Below are 12,393 nucleotides of genomic sequence, written 5' to 3' on the forward strand. Positions count from 1 at the left end.
GGATGAACTGGACGTGTAGCTGGAGCTGAGAGTGTCTTACGCTGCTACCTCAGCAGCATCTCTTAACTTACTTTCTCCTGTGGTTACGGCTAAGATTATTTGGCAACCCTCATTCCAGAACAGCCTGACAGTCTCTTAATGTCCTCCATGGCATGGGAGCTACATTTGAATTATTCAAAAGCTCTGTGCAGCWGAAGAGTCACAGTCTTGCTACAGTGGGTTGGAGAAGGCTTTCCAGCATGCAATTGCTCTGTCACTGTACTGTGCTGCACTGCGTGCATCTTGCTTTTTTTCTTTTTTGCATTGCATTTTACAGGATTTTTAGATTTTTAGTGAAAAATAATGGCAGTAGAAGACTTAAGATTAAAGCAAATATTCATGAATCTTGACTTTTTAATCTTGTCAGCATGTTTTCACTTATTAATTTATTGAGAGCCAACACCATTTCAAAAATGCTGTTAGGCAGCATGGCTGAAACCTTGAGTGCCGTGAGCCTACAAGTAGTGGGATGTAACARTGAGCAGCTGCAAGTGTTAAAGTCCTTTAGAAATTTCCAAATGGGGAAAATAAGGGCAATATAAAAAGAGATGCAGTTGCAGATGAATAGGAACCTCTGCTCATCATCTTCACTCAGTGTAGATTTACATCCAGTTAGATTTAAGTACACGTGTTGATCACATGTCTGTTACAAATCCTTTGTTTATGGACAGAGTAAATTGTGAAAGAACTTGCATTAGCCTGTCACAAACATTAAGTATAGATGGGCCCTTTATGTAGCATGTTACTCTAATTAGATTATCACTAGAATGTGGCATGCAGGAATATCTTTCCATAAAAATACATTTTCTGATGATTAAGGTGTCAGTCTCACTGTTAAGTGTAAATGTGTAGTCTGAAAAGAACAAGTCTTTAATCAAAGTGTATTGACCTTGCCTGACATCTTGATTGAGCTAGACTGAGGAACTGTGATAATGTAACTTTTCTTTTATTTTTTTTTTTACTATGTTGATTTAAAGCTGTTCACTACCTCTGTTACTTCAGAAACAGCTCATACATTACCAAAGAGAGCTTTTTCAATTTTTCTGGTTACAAAAAAACATACATTTTGTATGCATCTACATTCCTCTCCCATCTCCCTTGCAAAGATTTTGGTTTTAATCTAAAATAAATATGTGTATTCTTTTAAGATTGTAAGAAGTTTTGCTATAGACTTGTATCTTTGTGCAGTGGCTCTCCTTTATGTGTTCAGAGATACTTCTAGTCAGCAAGCTTTCAACAGCTGTCAGTTAAAGTATGGAGCTAAATGTAGTGCAGTATTGGAACTATTTTGATCTGAATAATGATCCTGATCGCAAACTATTACACAGCCTTGGGTCAACATTGAGTCAGGCTGAAAAAATCATGTTTTTTCTTTTTTCTTTCTTTTTTTCTTTTTTCTTTCTTTTTTTCTTCTTTCTTTTTTTTCTTTTTTCTTTTCTTTTTTTTTTGCTGTGTTACATCACACCGTTCTTTCAGTAGAGCTTTTCAGCTCATGTATTTGAGATTCCTCTATTTGCTTAACTTTCTGGTTGTGTTTTGGATACTAGTGTCTTATTCTGACCCATCCATTGGGATTTTCCTTGTAGTCATGCTTGGCATATGTTCATAGGGGAAGAATATTTTCGTGTTGATTCTGCTTTGAAGAGCTAGTTAATTATCTGAGGTAAACAACTTCTTTACATGTGCCTTTGCTTCCAACATTAGGTGGAGAAGTTTGTCTCRCTGAGCTGCTGATTTCCTCTTACTTGATAGCTTTCAAGATTGGACAGGAAGAATAATGTTGTCCTGCTTTTGTTGCTGTCTTGTCAKTATACTGTCTGTCAGCTGCAAACATTTTTGGCAAAATTTATCTAAATTTGAATTAACTAGCAAACTTTGGAAGCTCTTGTTACAGTTTTTTTCATATGTGACACTGCATATATAGATAGTAAAAGATATTATTCCAGTAGCAGTAAGTAGCAGTATCAGTTCCCAGGTAGCAGTATCCTTGAGCAAATGAAGAGAATAATAGTGTGATAATAAAGTTGTATAAGCTAGTRTTTGCCTGTAGGCATTAAGTCACCAAATGTTACAGGTTTGAATAGTTGATTTTAGCGTTTGCTGCTCTGAAGCATACCCGCTTSAGGCATGCTGAAACATACCATTTTTTGTTTCTACTGATTCAGCAATTTGTAGAGCATTCAGTGACCCTCTTAAGTTTCTCTGATAGCTGGCCAGCTAGTCTTCATTGCTGCATCTTCTACTCGCTTTTCTGGTACAGTGAACAAGTTTGCTTCATCTCCAGATTAGCGATTATTTTGAAATAGCGTTTTCAGTAAATTACTGGAGGAATCTTGGGTGTGTATTCTAGGAGCTTTGAATATCCTTACTTCCATTYGCTACATCTATCAGGAGACAATACAAATTTGGTACTGTGCAGTATGTGCAAAGTGTGAAGAGGTGTGCCAGACGAGGACAGTTGCACCCTAGAATGGGTTCCAGTGCTGAATTAGTTGATAYTATGCATAGATCCATTGTGAGGATTTAATTCTTAAATTATGGGAAGTCCATCTTTTATACAGATTTGTTTGTCCTTATGTCCATGCAAAATTCAGCAGTTGGTGTAGTTACATTAAATCTTTTATAAGTCATCCTTGAGCATATAATAGTTTTTAAGAATTTTAAGATTTTGGTCTCACTGAAAGTTAAGATATTTTCTAGGTTCGTATCGATAGGTTTCTGACAGACATACTGGCTGAATCTTCTTGGGAGCGAAGTTATAAATCATGATTTGGCTCATAGAGTTAGGAGGAGGACAGGTTTCTCCTGGCACTTTGGAGGAGACTGGTAATGTACATCAGAGAAGGAAGCATTTCTTTCTGCTGAGGTTTTGTCCTTTTTTGGCAGCTAGTGTTTGAAGTCTTCTAGCTCAGAGTGATCAGGTGGATTGAAAGGAGGCTGGAGACTCTCGAAAATGTTCTGCAAGTCATATGCAAGTGTGGTGTGCTACTGCTCATATCACATACCCTTCTGGTACCCATGCACTATGTCTTGCAAATTAGAGCATCTGAGCACATGGGAACAAACCAGAATATGAGCAGATGAGAATAGTTCCTAATATGTACCTTTAATAGAGTATATTATGGGGTAAATGAGTCCCAAAATGAATACTGAGTTGTTTAACCTGAGCAGAGTTCACTGTGCACACCCTTATTGTAAAGATAACAAATCGTCAAAGTAAAATGTYACATGAAATGTGCCTTGCCATAGTGAGTGTGGTTCCTCCTCCTCCAAAATGCACCTGCTAGAGTGACTTTTGAGCATTTGGAAATTGAGAGGGAAATTACTTTTTGAGATTTGAGTTTTGTGTAGATGTGGCAGCATCACATCTAAACTCGTATTAATGTTGTAGCAGAGCGTCACCAAAGTGCAGTAAGAACTATTAAGTGTGTGATAAGCTGGTTCTGAACATGTGATAAACATTGGATAAGTTGATATTGTTGTCCATTCTGTTCAAAGGCTATCTATTYAACCTACAAATGCAAAACATTTTTCAAAATAATAAGTGATGACTTCCGATCTTTTCATAACAATCTTCGAATACTTCTAATATAGGAAGTGGAGCCATTTTGAGTTGGTGGCTCATTTCTGTATTCYTAGACTGGTCCAAAATGCTGTGCGGAATTCCTACCCCTCTCCCCCTGCCTGGAAATATAAGAAAGCTTTAGCAATTTTGCATTGACTTTCCAGGTGTCATAACTGCATTTCAGATTTTATTTGAAAATGTTCATTTGCTAGAGCAGAAAAGGCATCAACAAACTGCAACTGTATCTTGTTATCAGACTAAATAAAATAATTTGTAAGTTTTTTTGGGGGGGGRAATCTGACACAGAAAAGATCAACTTCGACAGTGTGAAGGCAACACAAGTTTAACTTTAGGCTGACACAATTGTACATAAACTTTTTTTAGTTTCAGGATTCAAAGTATCCTTGGTATGTGTAAAGAAGTGGACGCTTTTTGAATTTTAGATCTGTTCTTGGTTCTTTTGTTTATATGCTTATGCTATAAAACAGATCAGTTTGTGCCAATGGACATGAAATGGTTTTCTAGAATTATCACAGTACCCTCTGAGGTGTGAGTTACTAATTTGTAGTGAAAAATGTGTGAGCAGTGCCAGCTTTAAGCAAGAACTCAGACTTTAAACAGCTTTCTGACTTGACTTTGCTTGAATCGCCTGAGCCTTAGATTGCRATTGTCTCTTTATTCTTAGAGACTGGTATGGATTTGTTTGGAGCGAATGCTTGAAAGTTTAAATCAACTCAGACGGAAGTGGACTGAAGTTAATAATTATACTGCTCTCTATACTTTCATTTAACTAATCTCTCAAGCATAATCAGTTATTCCTGTTTATGGCTTGATAATTGTCAGGCAGAACACACTGGGTATGTGAAAGCAGAGGACTTTTCTCAGCTTTCTTCGGTTTCGGACAGAACCCAGTGTTTGGGGGTCCAGTTACAGGCTGTACTCCCACGGAGGTAGCTGGGCACGTGCGCAGCCATTTATGTGTTGCAAAATGCCTGTGGTGCTGGTTTTTAGCTCAGATCCAAGTCTTCAGATGCAGCTTTTTTTTTTTTTTTGAGCACGTTATTCCTAGGAAGCATGCCTCAGCGTTTAGGGAGCATGTTGATCTCTCCTCTGCCCTAATAGCATGCAGTGTAATTTAGTGGCAGATCACAGATTGTTTATGTAATCATATGTACAACATTGACATAGTAGTAGCAATATACTGTAGAGGTYTATAAAGAACCTTTGCACTGAGGCAGCTTTATAAAAACAAATAGAAATGAGAATAAGCTAATCAACCATATACCTCTCTTCTGGTTTAATTGTAAACACCACTGTTGATATTTGCAAAACTGATCTAATGAACTTCTTTAAAGAAAGAACTCCCTTCTCCTACCTGTTACATGTGATGTAGAAGGTGTCAGACATAAATCCAAACATCACTGTAAGATTCATCTAATCCAAGTTAGACTACTAMTAATAATCATAACAGTTACTTTTACTTATGATTAACCTGTTGTTTAAAAAACTTGGSTTTTTATCTATTTTAATGAAAACTTTTTGAGCAAGAAAAATCAGCAGAATGAGGAATTACTGATTCCTTACTATAGGAAATAGATATCTTTAACTTCTCTGTGGTTTTAGCTATTGAGAATTATACCTCAAGTTATAATTACACAATGTATAAAGTGTACAATAACAATTGCACTTCAAGAGTTTTGTTAATATAAATCTGTCTTTTAAATTAGTTGGCCTCTATATGTAGCTGTATTCCAGCATTCTAATAGTTTTCTACAAGCAATCTGAAGGAATACTTTGTGGTAGTAATATATCCTCACTAGAGGACATGGGGCAATTATGGTATGTTTCAAGATAAAAATACCTTATTTTTAGAAGTTGAAGCCTTTTTGTCATTATAAAATAATGATTCCCCAGCTTTATCTATTCTTTCTCACTTTGTTTTTCCTGCAGAAAAACTTGCTCTCTTGCTTCATCTTGCTCCTCTGTTAATGCTTTTTCTTACAGCTAAGTTGAGATAGCAATTTCTTCTAGTCCTGCCCTCCCCCCCCCCGCAACAAAACAATTTCTCTTTCCTTACTTTTGCATCCCCCTTGCCTGGGAGAGTAAAAGCAGAAGCCTCTGGTAGCCCTCAGTTACAGAGACGGGAAGGAGTGGCCACATGTGGCTGCTTTCCAGGGGAGAAATAGAAATATCCATATGTATGGAGATCTGGCTAGGCTGTTGTATGTACAATATGATAAAAAAAAAAAAAAAAAGGAAGTGAAGATGCTTCTTAAAATGATCTTTGTAGATACTTTGATATTTTTTGCTGCAAATGCTGTGAAAATGGAAATCAAAACCCAGCACGCATATGGCCTGTGTTGAAAAAACAGTCTGAACTTAACATCATCTTACTAGTGAAGGTTATGAACTTGGTATTTTTTTTTTTTCAAAATAGAGGTTTAGAAATCTGTGGCAATTTGTGAACTAACTGCATGGCTTGAAATACTAGTTTGATTATTAACTAGAGTAAAATGTCTTGCTGTTTTTTAATACCTCTAAATCACTTGGACGTAGAGGGAAAAAGGAACAGTTTGTGGAGTTTTTGGATCAGTTTGTGGAATTATACTTCAGATTGCTTATARGGAGGATGAATTCAAGCATTTAATTTTTATAATTAAAGCTCAGTATAGACTTTTTCCTCTTAAAGGACAAATTTCTATAGGAAAAAATGTTAAGGTGTAGTAGGGATGATGAATGCATGCATTGCCACATACAAGCAAACAAAAACCATTCACTCTTACCTGGTCAGTGATAGTCTCTTATATTACTTTTTGAATAAAGAATATATCTGGACTTCTAATCACAAATACTGTGAGTTAATTTAAAGAAGATAGTACTCATCCTGATTGAGGCAAAGGATTTATAGAATAAAAACCTGAAAAGGTGGAGATACCTGTTAACATTTAGTATTTTTTAAGAAAAGGCCCACATTACTWCTTCCTCCTCTGAATAAAATCTGGTGTCGTGTTTTCATATCTTTCTCCTTCACTTGGATATTTGCATAAGACAGTGCTATTTTAGTACTTTTTATTGTGTCATTAAAGTAATAAGTTAATGTTAGATCCAGAGCTAAATAGAAAGCTAAATTAATTAGAGGAGTTTGGGATAATCGTGGGGTTTGGGAGAGAGAAAGAGGTGGTTACACTATGTTTTCAACTATTTGTGCGTGATGGAAAACTTAACTCTTTTAAGTATTTTTTGGCATCTTTTTTGCCCCACCCCATTTGGGGAAATATATGTGATCAGTTCGTCCGTGAATTGTTGAGGTGAACAAACTGACTCTGTTCAGGAAAGTATTTTCAAATTTAAAGTCAAAGTAATTAGATAAATCTTGAAAGACTGAGCCCTGCAAACAAGACCTGGTTCCTGAATGACTGAGGGGGCTGTGGAAATTCAACCTTCCTTCAGGCTTAAAAGGTAATTCTGTGAATTACTCGGCAAACAACAAATGCTAGTTAAAAAAGTAAACTGCTCACGGATAAATACTAAAAACTACTCAGATATCCGTTGTTTGCCAGCAGTGATCTTCTGGATTTAGCTACGCCAATTAAAGGTATTTCTTCCTCTGGCTGCTTTTGCCCCTTGCTATGGGGAAATGGCTGCTCCCACAGTTCACCTGCGGGCTCCCTTTCCTGGCTTTGGGAAAAAATGGCTTGCTTAGCTTAACTGATTTAACTTAGCTAACTTTGCCTCAGATGGATTAGGGAGGCCTATGTAATCCTCTTATAATAGACTCCCTCGAAGGGAAGCTGGGGAGTGGCAATAAACCTGGGTATAGTGGGGGAGACCAGAAGTAAGTCTAACTTGCCTAGCTTTTTGCAAAGTGAAGCTCCACGTGCGCCTTAGGAAACTGTTTTGTACATTACTAAAATCAGGATATCCAATGTGTCGTAATCATAAGGCAGCAGAATACCTGCTTTTTCTGTGTCTGATTTGGGGTAAACAGTGAAAAGATGGCCTTGTGAAGCTGTATTTCAAATAGGTGAACTCAACTGAAGAYAAATCTGAGTGATGAAGAACATCCCACCTGCTTAAGCTTTCTATTTCTACCAGATTAATAATATGGAAATCTTGTTGGATGTTTCATTTTAAAGTTCCCGTAGGGCCTAAGTGGGCACAAAGTATGGTTACTATGTTACCTACTGATTCAGGTAGATGTTTTTTCAGTAGCTTAAGGCTTTAGTGCATGTTAAAAGAATTTGTCTGATACAGAGGCCCAGGTGGGAGGGAGAAGACCTCAGCAGATGCTTCATATTTACAGTTCCCTTTCCCTATTCCAAAATTTGGCTTTGCTTGAGATTATAGGTGGACAAAATAATTTGTGATCTTTATAGTGTCCACTGTTCCTATTTTGTTACTCAGCACATGCAGATGGTAAGAACAGTAATCTAGAAATGGTTATTAACCTCTTGAGAGCTTAATCAAAATGGAGGTGAATTTGGGAAGCTGCTGGATTCCATAATCCTGTACAGTCAGTGTTTCTTTTAAAATTTTAAAAAGAAGGCGGGAGAGGGGTGGGAATGAGGCTCCCAGTGTCTTTGCTTTTCATTAGTTGCAACTTTATCTGAAGTCTGAATCCACTTCAAGACTAAAGAGCTCACTAACATGAGAGAGGCAAGCCTTGTTTAGTTCATAACACTTCTTAGGCCTCAGAATTCTGCTATAATTCTGTTTCTATAGTTGCAAAAACAGTGCCTTCTTTTTTGAGTAGAGCACCTCTGGAAGCTTCAAATCAAAGTTATTTTCTCTTTTCCTGTGCAATACTGGCCTTCCTGTCTGGAGGGGACTGATAGGTGCTGTTAAGTACTGATGCTTTTAAGAAGTTAGAATACCAAAGGTTCTTCCCTTGCTTTTCCCAAAAGGCATGTATAGAACTGATATGCTGGAATGTTTCTTTTTGTTGCATTTGATCCTTTTTTTTTCCAGAGAGGACTTGCAGTGTGGGGGAAGGGGGAGAAGGCAGCTAAACACTGATGTGTGGGAATTATTCATCCACAGAAAATTCAGGTACAAAAGGCTTGTTCTGTGCTAGAGGGGGTTACATTGTAAATATCCCATTCAAGTGTGGATGTAAAATCAATAAAGTTCCTAAGAAGTGAACTATATTAGAGCATATAGTTTGGGGAAGTAAGTCACCTGCGTGCTCATTGCTAACTTCCATCCACTGTCCTCAAAGGTTTTAAATAATCCATGTTTTCATCCTTCTGAAAATGAAACTTCCTTCAGAAAATCTTGGTAAAGAATAAATTGTAGCAATTGAGCACACTATACAAGTGTTTTTGTATATGGCTAATACACATTGTTTTAAATTGCCTTCAGTAATTTTGTTACAAATAGCTTTTTCTATGCGAAGGAAGGTATATGCCTAAGGCAGAGGGGGGGCTTGTTGGGGTGGCCTGGCAGAGTTTGTAATCGAGTTGTTCTTAGTAGTTGGAGCAGAAGCTGTGAGTAACACCCTTATGAAATAAATCAGAACRTGCATGTCTGCATAATTTCTCCTGTGAAATGAAAAGTGAAGAGCCAGAGGAGGGTGGAAAAAAAACACAATTCTAGAGCGTTAAAGCAGGAAAATTCTCAGTTAGAGTGTTTTTTTTTTCTTTTCTTTTTTTTTTTCTTTTTCCCTTCCCTTTTTGATTAGGAGAATACTTTGTGTTAGCATGCAGGGGCAAGAGTTCCTGCTGTTCTGTAAACACCTGTGATGATAAGAAGTCAGAATCATTTTTATCTCGCTGTCTGTTGTGCTTGGCAAAGCTATAATCCACACTCAGAACAAGAAAGGAAGATCTTAAAATACGTTCAAACTTGGGGCAGTTGCTGACGTGGCCAGGTGGACACTGAGTGGCAATCATTGGCTGGCTTCTGTGAAGCTGCCTCGGACTTGGGTGTGCAGTAGGCTCATCGTTTAGTCTGCATCAAGATCCTAGTGCAGAGRCATACTACTTTCCATATCTTCAGTGACTTTCCATGGAACAATGTGGTTTCCAATGTTGTTCTTTTGTTCTGGGTTTGCAGAAATAATGAGTTATGCTGCTTTATATTTCAGGTAACAGAAATGCGCTGTTGAGTGTAGGTGATTGTCCGTGTATCTACCTGTCTCTGCATGTGTGCATATAAAACAAGAATGAGATTTTGTTTGTATGTGGTTATTTTTAATTTGATTGTCAGAGATGCAGTAAGATYCGTTCTCCAGAACAAGAGTATCATGGTTATATGTGGACTAGTTTGAGAAACCCGAGTTGCACAATTCAGAGTGTGCAAGCTGTGTTACAAAATAAAGTGAGGTGTGATGAAAATAAGTGAAAAACATAATGCGTTGTGTTCCATAGTACTTGCATTGGCATAAAAGTTGAGGGTTTTGACCGGAATGGCTTGAATCTGGCAGATTGCCTCTGCTTCCTGGTCGTGTTCTTCAGCAAGAAGTCCCTCTTGCTACAGTTATAACTTTGGGGAATATCATTATTTTTTGATGATACTTCATTGTCTGTGTCAAGTAAATATAAGAAACATAAAGATCTTCTAGATGTAGTGGTTTCTGTTTTCTATAAATTTATTTCTGTTCTCTGTATAAAACTTCAGTTCTGTTTTCTAGTGAACATGGAACTTCAGCCTGCAAAGCTTTAAAACATGCTGTTCTTATCTTGTGGTAGGAGATTATGCAGCTACCATTCTGTTTTAAAACATACTCAGAGCAAATGTAATAGATATTTTCACGTGTTATTCTCAGAAATACAGGACAAAGACCCATTTGTTTACTGCTATTTACTGTAATAAATATGGTAAACTAATGCTGTTGTGGATTGCAGAGAATTCCCATACATCATAAGTAGATTTTGGTTATATGTGAGTAGTGTCAGTAGCTTCCGTATTATTGTAAAGACAAATAAAGTATCCCTTGATACTGCAGTCAGGTTTATTACAGTGTAATTTTCTTCCAAAAACGATTCTCCTTTAAAAAGACTTTTAGATAAAGTAACTAATTAATGTAGTGGCATTAAATAATAAAATAGTGTTATGATGCCAAAAATAACTTCTGAGTCTTTGATCTTCATTTCATCTAAAGATACAGAATTCCACCAGAGACTCTTGTAAACAGACTCCATTAATCAGAACAAATTGTTTTGAAAAATAGCTACTATAATAAATGTTGATTTAGACAGTGAATAACCTTGAGTTTTAATTTTCAATACATCTCAAGATAACTCCACGTTAATTGGAGTCATGCTACTAAATTGTGTTGTGTTGCTGTGAAACCTGCATATAGCTACATGTGTTTGTCTTGGTTTTTTAATTAATCATTCTTAGCATTGTTCAACAGTTGTTACTGGGCAGGGAAATACAGTTGCAGGTGTAATCTTTAGCCTTTACAACTTCTATCTGCCTTTGAATAAGGTGCTTATGTGCAACACGTGATCTTCACTGTATAGATTTTTAGAGCAGGTAAAGTATAGCTATGTTTGTGTATTTCCAACTGGATTGCTGGATCTTCTCTAGTAGTCTTAAAGGGATTCTTCTATAAGTGAGAAAGTTTAATTTTGTTTATATCCACATAGTAGTAAAGTTCAGTGCATCTGTAATGTAAGTTTCTGTCTTTGCATACTTCTTGTATTTGCCATAAGACTTTATTTTGCTATTTAATAAGAATGATCCTATTTAAAGAGATGTAGACATACATAAAGGATACTTAGGTTTAGAAAAATAATGACTTCTGGTTCAGACAGCACATCATTATTGTATGTGGTTCTAAGGAATACACCAATTGATAAGCATCTCAGCTATGATTGTCAGAGAACTGAGTTAATAAGAGGGAATCAAGCACAGGGAACTGCATTGTCTATAACTATTGGTCCTTTGTTCGCTTTGGGGACCTGATTTCTGGTTGTCTTGTTTTTTCCCAAGTTCCCTTCTGGGGGAAAAAAAATGATGGTAATGATGGATTACCTCTATCAAGGAGGAAGCCCAGGAGCAGTTGACTGCTGGGCCACTCCTGGATTTGTACCCTGCCATAGATGAATTTCTCCCTGAGGATAGTCCCTCAATATTATCTCAGCAGGTTTTGGGTCATCCAGTATCCCTGGATGTCTTTGTGCCACTTCTGATGGCACATGACACAAGCAGTCATTTTTGTGTTACGAAGAGTGCCACTCTGGTCTCATCCTTCCTCGTTTGGCCTCTTTGTCGCTTCATGCAAAGTAAGTTATAGCATCCGTTTAGCTCTGAGACTTAGCCTAAGATCTCACTCTCTCGTGTCTTCTGTGTTGTGAGTGTAACCAGTCTTTTTAAGGTAGCCTGGAGAAGCGCAGGCGTAATTTATGCTGTTATTTAAGTTCCCCCAGTGTAGTCTGCAAAGGAAGTACAGAACTTCCAAGACGCTATAGGAAGACTTGGGCTGTCTCCCAGGTTTTCCAGTCTGTAGGATAGTTGACTGAATTACTCCTTTTAAAGATTTTTTTCTAGGGGCTATTTATTTATTTATGCCTGTTTCGTCTTCTTGTTGCTGCTGTTTTTGTATGTTACCTTAATGGTCAATCATGCAGGGACTAAATTAGCAAGTCAATATGTGTGACTGGCACTGGGGGCAGAGGAGGGAACTTAGTTGTTGGAGTACTCAGCTTGGCCTTTATCCCACACTTTTCATCTGAATTAAATTTCTGCAAAAGGAGGATAGCAATAAAGGAAAGTTGCCTCAGCTTGATTACCAACACACTGAACTGCAGTGGGATTGCTAAGGAAAAGTACTGGTTGAAGAA

The sequence above is a fragment of the Rhea americana genome, unplaced genomic scaffold, assembly GCF_003343005.1.
Source record: "Rhea americana isolate MKP2758 unplaced genomic scaffold, rheAme1 scaffold_20, whole genome shotgun sequence".
Lineage (NCBI taxonomy): Eukaryota > Metazoa > Chordata > Aves > Rheiformes > Rheidae > Rhea > Rhea americana.